Here is a 6,000-nt window from a genome sequence, read left to right on the forward strand (position 1 = left end):
CACCCCCAGAGACTCGCATAGGCATGCTCTAGATGGATCATGGGGCAATTCGAAAGGAGATGCAGCCCTGGGCTCTGGGATTGGGCTGGGAGGACAGGGTTTCCATTTTGGACCGGAGGGTATGGAATACGAACACAGGGGAATGGAGATACAGGTTCAGTATCCTTTGTCAGAAACGCTTGGAAAAAGAAGTGTTTTGGATTTTGGATTTTTTGAGAGTTGGGATTTGCATGATACTTACTGGCTGAGCATCCTAAAACCAAAATCTGAAGTGCTCCAATGAGCATTTTCCTTGAGTGCATGTTGGTGCACAAAAAGTTTTAGATTTGGAGCATTTTCGATTTTGGATTTTTGGACTTTGGATGCCCACCTTGTATATACTGGGGAGTCAACAGTATCAGGATGATGGAGGAAGCTTGTGAAATAACATGCAGTGTGAGAAAATAAAGAGTGAACTCTGGGGAAGAGAATATTAAAGAGGTTGGCAGAGAGACTGGAACCCACAAAGGTGGAAAAGAGTTAGTCAGAGGTTGGAGAATTGCAAAAGCCAAAGGAAGATTCCAGACAAAGGCTGGCCAGTATGTGAAGGAGCCTTGAAGGTAAGCCAGTGGCCAGTACTGAATCTTGGCAGAGGAAACCAAGAACAATGATATGGTTTGGCTGTGTCCCCACCCAAATCTCATCTTGAATTGTAGTTCTCATAATCACAACATGTCGTGGGAGGGACCTGGTGGGAGGTAATTGAATCATGGGGGCTGTTACTCTCATCCTGTTCTCATGATAGTGAGTTCTCACGAGATCTGATGGTTTGATGGTTTTTAAGGGGCTTTCCCCACTTTGCTCGGCACTTTTCTTATGATGCCATGTGAAGAAGGACATGTTTGCTTCCCCTTCCACCTGATTATAAGTTTCCTAAGGCCTCCCCAGCCATGCTGAACTGTGAGTCAATTAAACCTGTTTTCTTTATAAATTACCCAATCTTGGGTATGTGTTTATTAGCAGCATGGGAATGGACTGATACAAACATCCTGTTGGACAGCAGCAATGTCTATAGAGGTTCCTCCTGCAGGAGTGGCTCAAAGGGGACCAAGGAGAGTGTCCAATATGTAGATTTAGGCTCATGAAAGGTAGTTGTCTATAAAAACCCTTGGGGCCGGGATGATCCCCAGAGATAAGTCTGGTGACAGTTGTCTTAATACAAAAATGAATTATTAGAATTTCTCTTGAGTTATTACTCAAGTTGTCAAAAGCTGACTAAGTTGTTTGGTTGGAGGCTAAGGGGAAAGTAGTTTATATTTATGATTCTTCTTTTTATGCTTGTATACAAAGGAATAGAAGTCAGGACTCTTGATCTAACCTGAGTCAGATTTCCTACGTCAAATACTGTTTCTCTAGTCTTCCTCTTACCTCCCTAGTCTCCTAAGTTTATTAATACACTTTAAAACATAATAGGTTTCCTTGAATAAAATGATTCTGATTTTCAGCTGGGCTGTACGACTGGAAACATCAAGTAAAAAAATGTATTCTAGGCCAGGCACAGTGGCTCACACCTGTAATCCCAGCATTTTGGGAGGCTGAGGTGGGAGGATTGCTTGAGGCCAGGAGTTTGAGACCAGCCTGGGCAACAACATAGTAAGACCCCGTCTCTACAAAATTTTTTTTAATTAGCCGGGTGTGGTGGTGCACACTTCTGGTCCTAGCTACTTGGGAGGCTGAGATGGAAGGATCACTTGAATCCAGGAGTTAGAGGCTATGGTGAGTCGTGATTGTGCCAGTGCACTCCAGTCTGCACAAGAGAGTGAGGCATTGTCACTGTCAGAGATGATAAATTCCTTTACAAAAAGCTTCAGGTCCCTATTCTTTGTTTCTTAAGACCAACTTCCTTGTACTTCCTTGTCTCCTAGCTACCTGTTCTATAAATAACCCTCCTGCCTTTGCCGCACCCAGACCACTCCAGACATGCCTTCCCTCCCAGTAACGGGCAGCCTCTACCTTCCTGCCTAATTGACTCTATTCAATTTTAAACCTTAGCCAATCGGGTTAGCTTAGATTGTGCGGTCCAATCCCAGCTAATGGGTGTGCTCTTGTGATCGAGATTGGCTCAAGTTACACGCTTCTGCAGAAGTAAATTGCCTTGCTGAGAGAGCTTTTTGCTGGAGTGCTGATTCTTCTTTGTGGCACTGAGCATTTATTTCCAACAGTCACCAAAAAAAGTTTTCTATGATAAATTGTGATTATTTGTTTTGTAGATTTGGGGTAAAAATGTAAACCATTGAAAAAAGTCTTGCCCTGGCTCATTCAAAAAGACAAGCAGTAGAGACCTCATCTAGGAGAATGTTCATGCTAATTTCTGTCAACTACAAAACACAGATGCTGCCACAACCACCAAACAGAATAGAGAAAATCTGCTCAGTAAAACAAGATATTTAACTATTTTAAAATTTGGGGCACAGTGGCTCACGCCTATAATCCCTGCAATTTGGGAGGCAGAGGAAGGAGGATTACTTGAGCTCAGGAGTTTGAGACCAGCCTAGACAATATATTGGGACCATCATCTCTACCAAAAAAAAAAAAAAAAAAAAACGAGCTGGACATGGTGGTGTGCACTTGTGGTCCCACCTACTTGGGTGGATCACTTAAGCACAGGAGATTGAGGGTGCAGTGAGGCATGATCACACCACTGTACTCCAGCCTGGGAGACAGAGCAAGATTCTGTCTCAAAAAAAAAATGGTTAGACTCATTCTCATACTAATAATTGGGGGTTTGTGTGAAACATCACATAAAAAGAAGCCAGCCAGGCAAGGGCCCCCTTAAATGCCATTTGAGGAAGTGAGGCCATCAGGGTGGGCTTTATATGGAATCAATTTTTTTTGAAAGACCATGTAATACCTTTTACTCCTTCTAAACTTTGTAAGAAATACAATCAAAGTTCTCTTTCTGTAACCAGATGACAAAAAACAAACAAAAAAAAAAGGTTGAGCCAGCCCTACAGAACCTGGTCTCTTACCGTGTGTTTCTGTGAGACAGTTTTAACAAATATTTTATATTGCTTAGAAAAATATTGGTATTTCCTGATGGCTTTTCACTTGAAGGAAAGACTGGAGCAGTTTGACTGGGGCTGGGGATGCTGGGATCAGAGAGTAAATAAAGATCCCAGGTGCTCATTTGGCTTAACTCCACCAAAAAACAAGAGAAAAGAGAGAGAGGAGAGAGAGAGCGCTCTCTGTAGCAGAACTGTACCCATTGTAGAGAGGTGGAAACTGAGGCCCCAGCAGAGGCCTTCCCGGGCAGTGCTTGGGCTAGAGCCAGGTCAAGGCCCATTTATACCCGGAGCCAGCAGGACAGCATCCTGGCTGGCTGGCTCCCCGCCCAGAGACTGCTCGAGAGCTTGGTTGGCTATTGCCTTCCAGAGCAGCCCCTCCTTCCTGTGCACCTCCTCCCCTCTCCCCCTAGCCCCTCCATGGAGGGCCAAGAAGCCCAGCCAGCCCTGGGCATGGGTGCTAAGAGATGTCTGGGCTCAGGAATTTCCTGGCAGGAGCAGCAGTACCCATGTTTGTCTCCGGGCATCCCCAGCCCCGGGGGGGGCCAAGTAAGAGAGGCAACAATGCCAGAGTAGGTCACAGAGCAAGAGCCTGGAGAGCTAAGAGCTATCCCTGTTCAGGGTTCTGACGGAGTTTGGGTGTTGTCCCCTCTAGATCTCATGTTGAACTGTCATCCCCAGTGCTGGAGGCGGGGCGTGGTGGAGGGGGTTAGATTATGGGGGTGGATTTCTCATGAATGATCTTGCGCCCTCCCCTTGGTGCTGTCCTCTCAGTAGCGAGTTCCTTCTTGCGAGATCTGGCTGTTTGAAAGTGTGCGGCACTTCCCCGCCCCTCCTCTTGCTCCCACTCTGGTCAGGTGAGATGCCGGCTCCCTCTTCGCCTTCTGCCAAAATTGCAAGCAAGGTCTCATTCGAAACAGGGCAGGTGCCGGCACCACACTTCGTGTAAAGTCTACAGAACTGGGAACCAATTAAACCTCTTTTCTTTATAAATTATCCAGCCTCAGGTATTTCTTTATAGCATCATAAGAATGGCCTAACACGGGGTCTGTCTTAGGAAGGGGCCCTCGGGCTGTCCCTCTTCTCCCTGGCCCTAGCCCAGGAGGAGGACCAGCGAGATCAGTCAGGTGAGAAGCCTCTCCATGAAGATCCTTCTGCTATTCATTACACACACAACAGCATCTTGGTCCCAGACGCGGGGTCCCAGAGAGGACCTCGAGGAGACTTCCCAGGTCAGCAGTGGAAATTACCCACCACTGGACATTGGACGGGGCAAAGCTGTGGTGTGGAAAGGGGCAAATCCACCTCCCTCCCACGTGTACCCACATGATTGTCCCCGGGACTTCCATGAGCTTGATGAGCCAGAAGCTATGGTTCTGCACACGTGAGTCTGTGACCTGACAGCTGTGCCTGCTTCACCAGTGTAGAGACTCGGATGCCCAGGCAAACCCTGGAAGTGTGGAAGGGAAGGGGAGAAAGCCTGCGGAGGGAGTTGGAGGAGCCGTGGATTCCAGTAACCTTCGCGGATTAGTTCAGAGGGAAATGTCCACAGCAGAGATGACTATGACACCCGGCACAAGATTTAATTCTCAGAGTGAAAACGAGAATGCCGTGTCTGTGGGAGCCCCGGGAGAATGACTCAACAGTGGCGTCCTACAGCATGATTTGCTTTAACTGCAGGTGAAGACAATCATTCAGGAGTGGAAAGAATATAACTGAATGCTTTGTCACAAATTTACTTTGATCTCATGTACCCCATAAATACAGACACTCACTATGTACCGCGAAAATTAAAAATAAAGATAACAAATTCACATTCCGCTTGTTCATCCTGATTCTTACTGCATCAAAGACAACAAGGAAGGCCCCATTGCCTGCCTTCTTGCTCATAGTTCAGCCGTCCAAGAATCATTCTTGATGCCCTGCAAGTGCCAGGCGCTGAGCTAGGCCCTGCAGATGCGACAATGGACATAGATGCTGTCCCAGCCACTGGCACTCGCTGCCCAGGGAAGAACCAGGTAAGGTTCCAGCGCATTGCCCTCCATGAAGCAGGAGCAGGAGTCTCACCGCGGGGCTGGGAGCTGCCTGCCTTCCTCCCACCAGCCTCTAAGGGAAGGATTTGTGTCTGCTGGCCCTCCTTGGTAGTAACAAATTCTGGTCGTGGACAAAGCAGATAGAAGACTACAGAAGACAGACAGGCTAAGGCAATCTGTGCAAAAAGATGGCGGCAGGGGAGAGGAAAGTCAAATTCACAGAATGAAGCGCGGACGTGGGTGGCGAGTGTGTGGCTGGGATTTGAGGTGGAAAGAGGCTGAGAGAGGACTGAGTTCCAGGAGGCAGCTGCCTCCTGCGTGGAGGACTTTCCAAGGGCAAGTGCTGGACATTGAGAATCGCTCCCAGACAATGATCCAGTTTCTCCAACAAATCAATGACATGAAAAGGAAAGGAGAAGAAAAGGGGTGACTCTGAAAGAATGCAATCCACGCCCTCATTTGAGCCCTCATTTGAACAAACCAGTCATAAAAAGACAGTTTTGACACAGTGGAGGAATCTGAATATGGATTTTGTGGTAGACAATATTACAGATTTACTTTTTATTTATTTATTTTTTTTTGGAGATGGAATCTTGCTCTGTTGCCCAGGCTGGAGTGCAGTGGTGCGATCTCGGCTCACTGCAAGCTCTGCCTCCCGGGTTCACGCCATTCTCCTGTCTCAGCCTCCCGAGTAGCTGGGACTACAGGCGCCCGCCACCACACCTGGTTAATTTTTTGTATTTTTAGTAGAGACGGGGTTTCACCATGTTAGCCAGGATGGTCTCAATCTCCTAACCTCTTGATCTGCCCACCTTGGCCTCCCAAAGTGCTGGGATTACAGGGGTGAGCCACCGTGCCCAGTCTACAGATTGACTTTTAATTGTGTTAGCTAAGATGATGGCATGGTAGTTGCATTAAAAAGTGTC

Source organism: Macaca fascicularis, chromosome 12 (genome assembly GCF_037993035.2).
Source record: "Macaca fascicularis isolate 582-1 chromosome 12, T2T-MFA8v1.1".
NCBI lineage: Eukaryota > Metazoa > Chordata > Mammalia > Primates > Cercopithecidae > Macaca > Macaca fascicularis.